Source organism: Carlito syrichta, unplaced genomic scaffold (assembly GCF_000164805.1).
Source record: "Carlito syrichta isolate Samal-C Ts95f unplaced genomic scaffold, Tarsius_syrichta-2.0.1 Scaffold309850, whole genome shotgun sequence".
Lineage (NCBI taxonomy): Eukaryota > Metazoa > Chordata > Mammalia > Primates > Tarsiidae > Carlito > Carlito syrichta.
In genome coordinates this window covers 764,171-778,048 of record NW_007253946.1, presented here as the reverse complement: position 1 = coordinate 778,048, position 13,878 = coordinate 764,171, and the positions used below count along the sequence as shown (strand labels likewise).

At 52.3% G+C, this 13,878-nt stretch overlaps 1 protein-coding gene across 1 annotated transcript in view; it reads left to right on the top strand.

Moving 5' to 3' along the window:
* Positions 1 to 13,878, top strand: part of LATS2 (large tumor suppressor kinase 2) — a 56,791-nt gene that overhangs the window by 4,081 nt on the left and 38,832 nt on the right. The gene's annotated exons all lie outside the window — the stretch shown is intronic.

Sequence of the window (13,878 nt, the reverse complement as noted above, 5' to 3'; positions counted from 1 at the left end):
CAAGGTGCGGGATTACAGGCTGAGCCACCAAGCCTGGCTTTTTTTTTTTTTTTTTTTAATAGAGATGGGGTATCACTATGTTGCCCAGGCTTATAGCCGTTTCTTTCTTTTTTGAGGTGGAGTCTCACTCTGTTGCCCCAGACTGGAGTGCAATGGATCACTCACGACCACCCCAGAGTCGACCTCAGGCGATCCTTCTGCCTCAGACTTCCAAGTAGCCAGAACTATAGGCATGCATATACCACGCCCAGCTAATTTTATTTATTGTAGAGACAAGGTCTCACCAAGTTGTCCGGGCTGGTCTCGAAGCTGTGGGCTCAGGCAATCCACTCACCTCGGCGTCCCAAAGTGCTGGGATTACAGGCTGAGCCACCGAGCCTGGCCTGTTTATTTTTTTTTTCTTTGCTTTTTTTTGAGTTGGAGTCTCACTCTGTCGCCCAGACTGGAGTGCAGTGGCCACTCCCGGCCTCCGCAGCCTCAACCTGCTGGGCTCCAGCGATCCTTCCGCCTCAGCCTTCCGAATAGCCAGAATTACAGGCATGCGCTACCACGCCTGGCTGATTTTTTGATTTATTGTAGAGATGAGGTCTCGCTGCCCAGGCGGGTCTCAAACCCGCGGGCTCAGCAATCCCACTCACCTCAGCCTCCCAAAGGCGCAGGATTATAGGCTGAGCCACTGAGACTGGCTTGTTTATTTCTTATTAAAGGGAAGCGTTGGGCCTCATGTGACAGATTCTTGTGCTCTGGCCTTGCTTTGCCTGACCGAGTGGCTCTTGAGGCCTGGATCCCGGGAGGCTGATCCTGAGTGCTCAGAAGGCCTCCCAGGCTGTGGGCCCGGGACGTGTGCTCAGACGTTGCTGATGTGGCGATGATTCCAATGCGCTGGTCCAGGCAAAAGCCCTCACTCACTTCGGCTGTCAGACGCTGGAATGGACGCTGACCAAAAGGCCAGTCCTCCTCGGGATCCTCTCTCAGCTGAGTTCTGACAATGTGCATCCTCAGGGAAACAGTGGAGAGAGACCCCAAGAAACATCCACCCTAACCTCGTCCTTCCTGTTGGTGACAAGCTTCGAGTGTCTCACGTGATAAAGGGATTTTGCTGATGGAGGAGGCAGGTGGGGCCAGGTACAGTGGCTCACACCTGTAACCCGAGCACTTCAGGAGACCGAGGTGAGAGGATTGCCTGAGTCCATGGGTTCGAGACCAGCCTGGGCAACTTAGTGAGACCTTTGTCTCTACAATAAATAAAAAAATTAGCTGGGTGTGGTGGCGCATGCCTGTAGTTTCAGCTACTTGGAAGGCTGAGGTGGAGGGATCACCTGAGCCCAGCAGGTCGGGGCTGCGGTGGCCACGAGTGTGCCACTGCACTCCAGCCTGGGCAACAGAGACTCTGATTTAAAAAAAAAGAAAAAGACACAAGGACTTTGGGTCACATGCAGCTTCCTCCGCTCCCTGTTCTGCCGCCCCAGCTCTGCCGGGTGCCCCTGCCTGCTGTTAGCAGGAGGAAGAAAGGAACACTCGGTGTGGGAGCCTGGTGGGCAGCAGGAAACGCCATCACAATGGCCGGGCGGGGCCGTTCCCTGCCTCCCCTCTTCTTTTCCCAAGACTTCTTTTTAACCAGGAAGCGTCCATGAAAGTTGCCCTGGGTGTAACGTCCCTCGTTTTTTCCTTAATGGCTTTCAAACTAAATTTGGCACTGCCGAAAAGCCAACTGTGTGACTTCAGAGGTAGATTCAAGATGAACTGGCAAGACACAGGCATGTCGTGCCTTTCTGTGTCCTCACTCCGCCCCTTCTTCCTGGGTTTTGAAGCCACCCATGTGTCCGCGGCATGAGTTGAAGGTGTGGGAAAACGGACAAAGAAGATAGAGCCCCCGCGAATCCTTCTGGCCCAGATGGGACTGCTGTGGTTGTTTGAGTTCAAAACTGGAAAACTTTTTTCTGATAAAAATAGCAACGTAAGTATATGTTCAGCGATATAGCACGCATAATGCACACACGGTTTTGTCACGGAGCAGGGCCCTGTGGTGCATGTCCTGGGGTCTCTGTCTGCCTTAAACCTCTGTCCCCCATCTGTTCACTGGCCCGGCTTGTGAGGCTCTCTGAGGACCTCCAGATGCTGTGCCCCTCACACCCGGCCTGGACCCGCCTGCAGTCCAGGGGGTGGGATGGCCATGTCTCCTGGTGTCCCCCTTTCCCTGGCGGATGACCGTGTCTCCCATGTCCCCTAGTATGCCCCTTTCTCGGGGGGATGACCGTGTCCTCTAGTGTCGCCTTTCCCTAGGGGCCATGTCTCCCATGTCCCCTGTTGTCCCCTTTCTCTGGGGGATGGCTGTGTCTTCTAGTGTTCCCCTTTCCTTGGGGAATGACCATGTCCCCTGGTGTCCCCCTTCCCTGGGGGATGACCATATGGCCATGTGCCTCTGAGCACGGGGCCTGGGGTCTCATATCCATGTGGGGCTGCTGCTTAAATGGTTCTGTCATTGCCATTTGTGGGTACAGAAAGAAGGGGAAAAGCCAACAAGAAAGTGGAATTTCGAAGGTCACTGGACAACGATCCCTTTCAGAACTATTTTTAATAGTGTTGTTATGACTTCTAACGTACCAAAAAAGAGCCGCATCCATTATCACAGTCACTGCCCAGCTTCTCTTCATTTTAGTTTTAATGTTTAATTTTTTATTTCATAGAGACAGGGTCTCGCTACGTTGCCCGGGTTGGTGCTGGTGAACTGGCCTTAAGTGATCCTCCCACCTTGGCCTCCCAAATGCTGGGATTACAGGCATGAGCCACCATGCCCAGCTTGTCCTTATTTTGGTATTAACATTCAGTTGACAGAAAGTCATAGTTCTCAATTTTAAAGCAAAATACATTCACCATGCAGGTTTTTTGTTGTTTTTTTTTTTTTTTGTGCCGGGGTCTCACTCTTATCACCCAGTCTGGAGTGCAGTGGCACTCTCATGGCCACTGCAGCCTCGACCTGCTGGGCTCAGGAGATCCTTCCACCTCAGCCTTCCAAGTAGCTGTAACTACAGGTGCGTGCCACCACATCCAGCTAATTTTTTGATTTACTGCCCAGGCAGGTCTTGAACTCTGGGCTCAGGCAGTCCTCTTGCCTCTGCCTTCTAAAGTGCTGGGATTACAGGCTCGGACCCCCATGTCCAGCTAACATGCAGCTTTTACACGCTTGGCGCTGCCCATCTTAAATTGCTTGATTTTCTTAGTCGTGTATTTGGAAGGGAGGTTTTTCCATAATTACATTTTTCCAATTTGTAATCTTCTACCGTGAACTTACGTGTCAGTAGAACAGCCTGGATTTTTCTGAGTGTTCCCGATGCCTTTCCCGCAGGGTGGACAACAGCGGGAAACCCCCTCCCCTGTGATCCATCCCTGCGTCACGCCAGCATCTAGCCTGGTCCCGTGTCAGCAGCGATGGCCTCAGGCATCAGAGACCACCATGGAGCACTGAGTTTGGTGACTGGCAAGCCCCCCTTGCCAGGGCCCGCCCCTCTCGTAGGTCGGTGGGAGGGTGACATTGTTGTCAGGACTCACTGCGTTGTCAGGAGTGCGCATCTGCCCTCCCCCTGCCGTCCTGAGCAAGTGACCTCTGGCTCGGTGTCCCAGGCTCAGCTGGGGAGGGACGTGCTGCCTTGATGCTGTCCCTTTGTGTAGCCGGGGTTGGAACAGCCTCTGCTGGCCCATGGCCACCCCCTAAGGCCCGGGGCTCCGCTGGTGAGGGAGGGAGGGACACCCGGCCTTGACTCAGAGGCCACAGCATTGCCATGTGTCACCAGGCTGTGTCATCGGGCAAATCGTGCACTTCTGAGCCCTGAGTCTCCTCGTCCGTACCCCTGGGATGACAGTCACTCACGCCTCACGAGTGATCCCACAAACTTGAAAGAATGTCGAGGGTGACTGCTCGTGGTTGGAACGCGGGGGGAGATCAAACCACAGGACTGTGTCATCCGTTCTCAGAGCCTTGTCTGTCACAAGCGGGCGGCTGCAGGGCACTGTGGTGTGTCTCACAGAACAAGGAGATGGGTGTCCTCTTCCCAGACCCGGGCCAGTGGTCCCCTCGCCCACAGACGTCACGTGGGGAAGATTTGCTCGGCCTTCTGGGATGTCTGTGCCCTGGTGGTTTTGACATATATTTGGCCAGTTATGACATTAGAGGAATTATTGATCCTGTGACAGAAGTAAAGGTTGTTTTGTACAAGAGGGAATGATTAACAGGGAAAAACTTCCCCAGCCAGGAAGGAAACATTCAGTGTAAACTGGAAGCAACTTTACGTGGTTTATAAAAGCTTTTATTGGAGCTGGGCTCGGTGGCTCAGCCTGTAATCCCGCGCCTTTGGGAGGCTGAGGTGAGTGGATTGCCTGAGCCCACGGGTTCGAGACTTGCCTGGGCAGTGAGACCTCATCTCGACAAAAATCAAAAATCAGCTGGGCGTGGTAGCACATGGCTGTAATTCCGGCTACTTGGAAGGCTGAGGCGGAAGATCACCGGAGCCCAGCAGGTCGAGGCTGCGGTGACCGGGAGCGGCCACTGCACTCCAGTCTGGGCGACCGAGTGAGACTCAAACTCAAAAAAATAAAAAGCTTGTATTGGGCAGAGAGTTGCTGTGAAGCCCGTGGCACTGGGTACCCAGCAGGGCCAAGAATGTGGTGAGTTGTCCTGGATGGGTCAACCCCGAGGGATGGGACTCTGGGCACCGAGGATGTCTCTGGGCCTTCTGTCCAGGCACTTAGGGGATCTCTGGGCACTGAGAGTGTCTCTGGGAACCGAGGGTATCTTTGACCTTTTCTCTGGGCACAGAGAAGGTCTCTAGGCACTGGTGTGTCTCTGGACACCGAGTGTGTCTCTGGACATTCTCTCTGGGCCCTGAGGGCGTCTCTGGCCTTTTCTCTGGCTCCACGCCCAGCGGCCTCATCTGGCTTCACCGTCTCGGTGTTGCCACTGTTTTTTGCATCATAGGCTGGAAGTGTTAGAGAAAGGCCCGGGCCTCAGCAGGCATCTCTCAGGAGACTTCGCTGTGTTTCCTTTGGGGCCATGTCCTGAGATCCCCAGCAGGCGGGGTCGGGTCAGCGGGGCCAGCTCAGCCTCCCCCTTGGGCTTCCGGGGGCCGAGCTCTTCCTGCGTTGCGAGGCCTGCATTCCCTGTCTCTGTCTCCCCGATTGTCTCTTGCCCTCCCACCGTCTCCCTCAGGAAGGTCTGGGGAAGTTCCTCGCACTCGTGGCTCCTCCGGGTTCGAAGTCTGGCCGGCCCTCCTGCAGGTCTTCCTTGTGCCATGAGCACTGTCTCCAGAGCCTGCCATGGCTTGTCCCTGGGGGCTTTCTCGGTGGACACCTGCCCCTGGATTCTCCCAGGTGGTCTCCCGGACCCGTGCTTCTTCCAGTGAACTTTCCTCAGAGGCAACATCAGCCTCCCCTTGGGGGCCGCGGCCTCCCTCCCTCCTCCGCCTGGATCTGTGCCATGGCTTCCCACTCAGCCTCCGCTTCCTCACCAGACTTCGTGATTTCTCTTGTGGCCGGCCCCGCCCTCCGGCTGCCATTGGCCCCGCCCTTACACGCCCCTGCTGCCAGGCTGGGGGACTCCCTCCCGTGCTGGCTTCACCTGTGTCTACCCTGGCCAGCCGGCACTCAAGCCCCACCACGTGACCTTCTCTGGCTGTCCATTTCATCAGCCTAAGCTTGGCCTCCACTGACCTTGTGTATGTCAGGGAACTAGGGAGCCATGCACAGGCCTGGGGGCATCAGGTCCAACTGGCTTTCTCACAGTTGAGTCGCAGAGCCCAGGAAGGTGACATTCCAGAAGGCTGGGCTGCACAGCAGGTGAGAGCAGGACTGAGGCCAAGGCTTCTCAGCTTTGCCTGCAGGACTTGAAAGAAAGAGAAATCACTGTCCTCTCCCACTTACGAAAATAAGATATTTCCATGTAGTAAAGTTCCCATCAACCCACTCTAGAGATAGTCACTGTTATTTGGTTATGTGTCTTTCTTTTTTCGTTTTGGTTAACTTTTTACTTTGGAAAAATTTAAAAAGTAAAATAACATAGCAAAACCCCATGCATCCAGCTAGCTTCAGGCGATCAGTACTCTTTTTTTTCTTGTTTTGTCTGTCTCTGGAATATTTACATGTAAATTAATTTTTTTTTTTTGAGTAGGAATCTCACTTTGGTGCCCAGGCTGTAGTGCATTGGCATGCTCACAGCCACTACAACCTCGACCTGCTGGGCTCAGGCGATCCTTCCGCCTCAGCCTTCCAAGTAGCTGGAACCATAGGCGAGTGCCACCATGCCTGGCTAAGCTTTTGATTTATTGTAGAGATGTGATCTTGCCAGGTTGCCCATGCTGGTGTCGAACCCTTGGATTCAGGCAATCCTTTTGCCTCTGCCTCCCAAAGTGCTGGGATTACAGGCATAAGCCACCGCGCCTGGCTCTGGAATATTTTTAAAAATAAATGTTTAGCTGCGCTCGGTGGCTCAGCCTGTAATCCCGCGCCTTTGGGAGGCTGAGGTGAGTGGATTGCCTGAGCCTGCAGGTTCGAGACCCGCCTGGGCAGCGAGACCTCATCTCTACAATAAAACAAAAAATTAGTCGGGTGTGGTAGCTCGCACCTGTAGTTCCAGCTACTTGAAAGGCTGAGGTGGAAGGATCGCTGGAGCTCAAAAAAATTAAAAAATAAAAAATAAAAAAATAAATAAATGTTTAATTGAGGTATATCTAGGGTGTTTTAAAAACACATACCAGGTGTCCTTGTTTATCACTCATAAATACTTAAATATATCTCTCTAAAAGTCAAAAACCACAAAAGACAAAGTAAAAGCATTACCACAACACTGTTATCACATTCAACAAAATAAGTTTATACATAATATGTAATAACGTAATTTTTCATGATTACTTGGCTAACCCTTTGTAACTACTTACTATAAAAGTGAAAATATTTTTGAGTAATTGCTATGTGAATGTCACTGAATCCTCCCAACAAGCCTGTGAGGAAGAGTCTGTCATTTTCTCCATTTTATAGATGTAAAAACGGAGGAAGGCATCCGATGTATTCACTAAGTGGTGGGGCCAAGCATCAAATCCAAGCCTGACTGTGTCTCATTTTGTATCCTGAATCCTTTTCCCTCAACATTTATGGACAGATAACCTTTTTTTTGCATCTGTCATCTGCCAGGATTCATTGAACGGTTCTCCTGATTTTTGGACAGTGAGTTTGTTTCTGGGTCTTTACTCTCATGCATGATTCTATTGGGAGCATGTCTGTGCATGCATGGTGGACAGCATCTCTTCTGCCTTCCTTGGGTCAGATTTTTATGAGTGAGATGACTCCAGGGATCTGGTACTGTGATTGTGTCACGCAGGTTGGTTTTGCCTCGAGATTAAGGGACAGGCCTGAGACCCCACGGTGGAAGTGAGCCCAGTCATGATCAGTCCCTCTTTTAGCCACGTTGGTGGGATCCCTGAGGGCGTCTCACACTAGGGAGCTACCAAGGGTTCAGGGATGTCTGAGACCTGCTATCCCTTTCAGCGCTGGGGAGTTTGGACTTCTTGTGACCAGGTCAGCTCTCTGGAAGTATTTCCACTCATAGTAGAGGAGGGAGGTGATGTTAAGGGAATTTTTATATGTGGCATGATAATTATAAAAACTCACTTGAAAAATTGAATATTTAAAGATGTCGGAAAGTGTCCAAAAGCAGACAGACACCACAAGAGGAGTTTAATCTCTCTCTCTTTATGTTTTGAGTTGGAGTCTCACCCTGTTGCCCAGACTGGAGTGCAGTGGCACGCTCACAGCCACCGCAGCTTCAACCTACTGGTTTCAGGTGATTCTTCCACCTCAGCCTTCCAAGTAGCTGGAACCACAGGAACATGCCCCCATGCCCACCTAATTCTTTGATTTATGTAGAGACGAGGTCTCGCCAAGTTGCCCAGGCTTTTTGTATTTTTATTTTAAAGATGTGGGGTACAATTCAGGGTTAGGTATGCAAATGCTGATCATGCAGCTACCCTTGTTGATGAGGTGTGCCCCTCCCTCCCCTGGCAGTTTTCCACTACTGCCAATCCCTTTCTTGTAGTATTTTGATAATCATTCAAGGTCCACTTATAAGTGAGAACATATGGTACCCAGTTCTTTGCTTCTTTGATAGATCACTATGATTAACTCTAAATCCATCCAAGTTGCTGCGAAGTCCGTATGTTTGTCCTTCTTTATGGCTGTATAATAATTCCATCATGTATGTGTACCACATTTTTTTAATCCAGTCCGGCTTCGATGGGCAGCATGGTTGGTTCCATGTTTTTGCTATTGTGAATAGAGCTTCAACAAACATGCGTGCTCAGGCAATCTTTTTGCCTCTGCCTCCCAAAATGCTGGGATGACAGGCATGTGCCACTGTACCCGGCCAAGGAATTTAATCTCAAAACATTAACAGGAGATGTAAGGACTGGTAGCTTGTGGCGTCAGCCTGAGGGTCTTGGCTGAATCCCAGAGCTGCAGAAGCTGGGGTGGGGGCGGAGGAAGAGCCTCAGCCTTGCTGGCTGAAGGTGCCAGAAGCCGAGTTCAGGACCAGAAAGGTGGTGGGGAGAAACCAAGGCACCAAGAGGATTCTGGGGGTGGGGGAGCCCAGTTCTCCAGTGTGCATGCTCCCAAATCCCTAGGAGACTGTACGAGGGGGACCCCAAAACCCAGAATCTATTTATTAAAAATTGTGTGTTTATTCTTACATGTTTAAACCTGAGTCTCCTTCAAAGTACTCTCGGTTTGATGCAGTACACCTATCAAGATGCTTTCTCCCCGCTGCTCAAAACAGTTTTTGAACTCATCCATGTTGGTGCCTTTTAGTGCTTCTGTTGTTTTTTGTTTCACCACTTCCACATCGGCAAAAACGTTTCTCTTTGAGGACTATTTTCACGTGGGGAAATAAAAAACAGTAGCTCAGGTCAAGATCGGGTAAATAGGGAGAGTGGGGCATGCATGGCGGTCATGCTGTGTTTGGTCAAAAACTGATGAACACTCAGTGTGGTGTGGGCAGGTACACGCATAAACCTCCCCATCATAAAATGGGCAAAGGCACAGAAAGAATCTCCAAAAAATGGCAACCCCCTTGGGTCCCCTCCCGCGTGGGAGGTTTTCTGTCTTCTCAATAAATCCTACCTTCTAAAAAAAAGAAAAGGGAATCTCCAAAAAAAATTCACTGAAGCTGAGTGCAGCCTCTTACAACAACCCTAACAGGTACACGGATGCTGATGGGTTCCTAGAACATTCACCTAGCCTGAACTACAAGGGGGTCACCCTGCAAGGGATAATTCCAGGGTGTGGTGGCTCATGCCTGTAATACTAGCACTTCAGGAGGTAAAGATGAGAGGATTGTTTGAGCCCAGGGGTTCAAGACCAGCCTGGGCAACATGGCAAGACCTATCTCTACAATAAATAAAAAAATTAGCCAGGCATGGTGGTGCGTGCCTGTAGTTTCATCTACTTGGGAGGCTGAAATGGGTGGATCACTTGAGTCCAGGAATTGGAGGCTGCCATGAGCTATGATCGCACCACTGAACTTCAGCCTGGGCAACAGAGAGAGACTCTGTCTCTAAAAAATTAATTAACAATTTTTTAAAAATTAAAAAGATAGCCGGGCTCGGTGACTCAGCCTGTAATCCCGCGCCTTGGGAGGCTGAGGTGAGTGGATTGCCTGAGCCCGTAGGTTTGAGACCCGCCTGGGCAACTTGGCGAGACCTCATCTCTATAATAAATCAAAAAATTAGCTGGGCGTGGTAGCACGCGCCTGTAGTTCCAGCTACTTGGAAGGCTGAGGTGGAAGGATCGCCAGAGCCCAGCAGGTCGGGGCTGCGGTGGCCGGGAGCGGCCACTGCCCTCCAGCCTGGGTGACAGAGTGAGACTCCAACTCAAAACAAAACAAAACAAAACAAAAATTAAAAAGATAATATACGTTCATTGTAGAAAATTTAGATGCTCTAGATGAGTGGTCCTCAACCTCTTGAGCATCGGAGACTGGTTTCATGGAAGACAATTTTCCCATGGACCCAGGGTAGGGAGAGTGGGATGTGCAGTCAAACCTCCCTGTTCATGTTCATCTGTCTTTGCAGCCGTTCCCCAGCACTAGCATCACCGTCTCAGCTCCACCTCAGACCATCAGGCCTCAGAGTCTCGTGAGGAGCGTGCAACCTGGAACCCTTGTCCATGCAGTTCACAGCAGGGTTGGCGCTCCTATGAGAATCTAGTGCCACCACTGATCTGACAGGAGGTGGAGCTCAGGCAGTGATGCGCATGATGGGGAGCGACTGAAAATGCAGATGAAGCTTTGCCCGCTGCTCGCCTCCTGCTGTGTGGCCCCATTCCTAACAGGCCACGGACTGGTACCGATCTGTGGCCCAAGGAATGGAAACCCCTGTTCTATATGAAAATAAAAGCCGCGAGAGCCTTACCGCTGCAAGACAACCACTGTTAGGCTAAAATTTAACACCATCCCTTTAATGTGTGTTCCTTCATTCTTCGTGTGTCTGTGTCTTATCTGAGACAAGCGGCTGGAATTGCAGCTCTGTAATCTCACCAGCCCTGAAGGCAGAGGCGTCTTGTGTAGTGGGCTGCTGGCTCCTTCCATATCTGGAAGGCTCTTCTGTACAAACCCCTTCATGTCACTTTTTGAGCTGACGATTTGCTTTTTTGCAGTGAGATGCTCTGGCCTTCCTCTGTGGAGGTCTGTGCTCTCCCTCCATCCCCCCCCACCCCCCACAGGAGGCCTGCCTGTTGTTAGAGACCCCTGGACCTTCCAGCCGTGCTTGGCCATTCTGAGGTCTTGCTTGGTTGGTCCTCAGTTTAGGAGGTCGGGGACTGGGTGCTCTCCCCCCAGTGGCCGTTCCTGCTGCGGGCTGAGCGCAGGGGTGTCAACAGGATTGGGGGGCATCCGCTCAGGGCCCAGCCCCCAGCCCCCAGCCCAGGGGCTGTCTCCTTTGCAGTTATGTTTTCTCAACCTGCAGTGTTATTAGCAATATTAAAAAAAATGTCCCCAGCTCTTAGGAACCAAGAGCTTTCATGTTGAAAACTGGGTTTCTGGCTAGGCATGGAGACACTCTCATGCCTGTCATCCCAGCACGTTGGGAGGCTGAGATGAGAGGATTGCCTGAATTCAGGGGTTCGAGACCTGCCTGAACAATATAGCGAGCCCTCATCTCTACCAAAAATTAAAAAATTAGCTGAGCAGGGTGGCACATGCAGCTCCTTGGGAGACTGAGGCAGAAGGATTGCCTGAGCCCAGAAGGTCATGCCACTGCACTCCAACCTGGGTGACAGAGTGAGACCCCCAACTTGAAAATAAAAGAAGAGAAGCAAAAGGAAAGAAAAGAAAATTTGGTTTCTAGCTTACCTGTACGAGCAGAACTCTTAACTTATCCAACCGCTTTGAGAGCTCGCCAGGGCCCTCGCGGACATGGGAGCCCTCTGTTCACCCCTGGCTCAGTGTTGGCATGGGGACTGTGACCCACAGAGGGAGACCCCAGGCCCTGCCACCCACGAGACTCTGAGGGACTCTGAAGGTGGATGCCGCACATGGGGATTGCTGGGTGATTGGACACCTCCCAGTGAAGAAAAGACCAAAGGCTACGGGCAGAGCATCTGGCTGACAGCCAGTGAGTCTCACTACCTGTGTGTGTGTGTGTCTAAGCTCAGAGACACGCTCCCCAGAGTCTGGAAAATCCCTTTGTGAAAACACTGAGGGGTTTTCCTCCCTGTCACTTGATCAATGCCGCTTACGTCAGGTCCAGAAACACACACTTAACACCCAGCTTTTGCATCTGGACGGACCCGCACTTGTCTCCCTTGCCCTGAGTGTCCGGCTACTCTGGCTCAGTTGTAAATGCAGGACTCCTGGAAGCCCCTTGACAATGGTTGGAGAGCTTCCCTCTGACTCCACCTCATCAGGCGCTCGGGAGGGTGGCCAGATGTGCTTGTACACTTAGCATGAGGGCAGCAGGTGTGAGTCCTTGCAGGCCCAGCTTTGTGTGATGCCAGGAAGAACTTTCTAGCAGTGCAGTCTGATCCAACAGGTCCAAGGTCCGAGGCCTCCAGGGCCTGAGGGAGAGAGAGGGAAGCGTTGCGTTGGGAGTTCTAGAACTTCGAGGTGGGTGCGAGGCTTCAAGGAGTGACTCGAGCGCTCTGAGAACACACACCCTCACGTGCACACACTCTCACAGACACACGTGGACACATATATCACACAATTCCATGCCTACGTGGTGCGATGGGTGTGGCCCCGGGCTGCCTGGCATGGCGTGGGTGGGTACCAGCTTCTGTCCCAGGCCTGGCAGAAACACTGGACTTCCCAGGAACACCTTTGCTCTTCCTGTCCTGCCCACCTGTGAAGGCGGCTCTCTGTGTGGAGCGAGGCTGGCCCTGCTTGGCCATGGAGACCCAGGGCGGGGTGTGAGTCCTGTTGGCAGTGGAGGTCCTGGCGGCCATCTGGGGGCATCTGGGCTGTGGATGTCCTGGCGGCCATGCAGGGGCATTTGACAGAAGTCAGCACTGATGGTTTCCTCGACTCTCCTGAGTGAAGGGAAGCGAGGGCTTGTGAGTAGGAAGGGCTGTCTTGGGTTCCAGGTGGCTTTCCAGCCCGGCTGCCCTGTGACCCTCCTGGTAACCCACCCGTGCCTTGGAATGGTGTGTGGGTGCTGACCACACTGTCCCTGCAGGCCCTAACTTGGGCAGCCACTGTCAAGTCCTCATCTGGCCAGTGCAGTCAGGGCTGGGCCCGTGTGTCGAAGCTCCTTACTTGGCAAGGAATTTGCCAGGCGCACCTGTGTTGCGTGGGAGTCCATGCTGTGTGTCTGGGTGTATTTTATGTGACTGGAGTGGCGTTAGTGGCTGTCAGAAAAGTCCACGCACCTGCTTCCCTCAGACTCCTTGGTGAATGGAAGCCATCGTTAGGAAAATCCTTGTTTCCTGTTGTGTAAGAAAATGTGCCCAGGCAAAAACAAACACGCTTTTGTTGTTATTTATTTGTTTTGAGATCAAAGTATTTCATGAAAAGTTCAAGTGAGATCAGGTGTGGTGGCTCACGCCTGTCATCCCAGCACTTTGGGAGGCAGAGACGAGAGGATTGCCTAATCCCAGGAGGCCGAGACCAACATGGGCAACATGGTGAGACCTTGTCTCTATCTTTTAAAAGATGAATAAATAAAAACTTCAAGTGAGATTACACAGTGATTCAACACGTAAAATTCCTCAGTAAAGTCCCTCTGTGTCTGTGACTCTAAGGGTTGATGTCTACTGGGGCCGCTCCATGCCAGGCGCCACCTTGGTGCTTACGGTGTAGTGAGAAGCCGGGCTCGGTGGCTCAGCCTGTAATCCCACGCCTTTGGGAGGCTGAGGTGAGTGAATTGCCTGCGCCCGCGGGTTCGAGACCCGCCTGAGCAGCGAGACCTGATCTCTACAATAAATCAAAAAATCAGCCGGCGTGGTAGCACATGCCTGTAATTCCGGCTACTCCGGAGGCTGAGGTGGAAGGATCGCCGGAGCCCAGCAGGTCGAGGCTGCGGTGGTCGGGAGCAGCTACTGCACTCCAGTCTGGGCGACAGAGTGAGACTCCAACTCAAAAAAAAAAAAAGATGTAGTGAGAGTTGGGTGCACAAAGGAGGAGGGGGAAGCACAGAGGGACCAGGGGCCCGCCCTCAGGTCGCATGGGAGTGGGCGCGGGCTCAGGATTTGCAGTTGGCTTGACTGGCGGAGTCTTCTGTGCGCACTGGGCCGCGGACCGGAGCGGGAGGCGGAGAACGAGGAAGGGAGGGAGATGAGTCAGAGCGCGGGGCTTGGGGGACTCTGAGAGTCCTGGGCGCCTGGCGGGGGCGGCCAGGGACGGGGCCG